The following is a 687-nucleotide window of genomic DNA, read 5'->3' as shown; positions in this document are numbered from 1 at the left end:
ATGGGTGAGGGTGGGTGAGGGCAGGTGTGGTCTTATGTTTCGTATGGATCTCAGTACCATCACCATGGTCACTTCAGCAGGCGTACAGACGTGTTTCACAACAAGGGGGGGGGGGGGGGGGGAGGCCGATAAAAGCCGTCAGCCCGTCAGTTTGCTGTACGCAGCTGTTTCAACACAATATCAAAGCAGGGATCCATTACTGCGTTACATCCATTTCAAAAGAGGTCTTTAAAGAGCACATGCAGGGTGATGCTGCGCTCACATGAAAGATTCCTCTCAAGGCCCCACAGGGAGGAGGAGAAAGAGAGAAAAAAGTGTCTGATGACGGTACTGCCTGCTCGAGCGATGCAGAGAGGAGAGGGCTCTGGCGTTGGGGAGGGAGTGACTTAGTCTGGAGAGATGAGAGGAGGAGATTGAGGGCTGGAATGAAACCAGGGCGACTTGTGCTGTAGGCTTTCACAAATTAACACCAGTTTGAAAACCCTATTGCAGGGTCACCAACTTGTTCAGAATTATTTTAAGAGTTATGCCCTGCATATGCAGTATACTAAACGTCCTCCTGACATGCAAAGTGAGCCGTCTTAAAGTTGGTGTATACAAAACTTTCATTTGCCCTTTAGATGTGAGTACAGCCTCAATTACTGTAATTGTGCCATTGGGGTGCCACAACAGGTTTTTCCAGAAGAA

Source organism: Sardina pilchardus, chromosome 14, assembly GCF_963854185.1.
Source record: "Sardina pilchardus chromosome 14, fSarPil1.1, whole genome shotgun sequence".
In the NCBI taxonomy this organism is placed as follows: domain Eukaryota; kingdom Metazoa; phylum Chordata; class Actinopteri; order Clupeiformes; family Clupeidae; genus Sardina; species Sardina pilchardus.
This window is presented reverse-complemented; position numbering follows the sequence as displayed.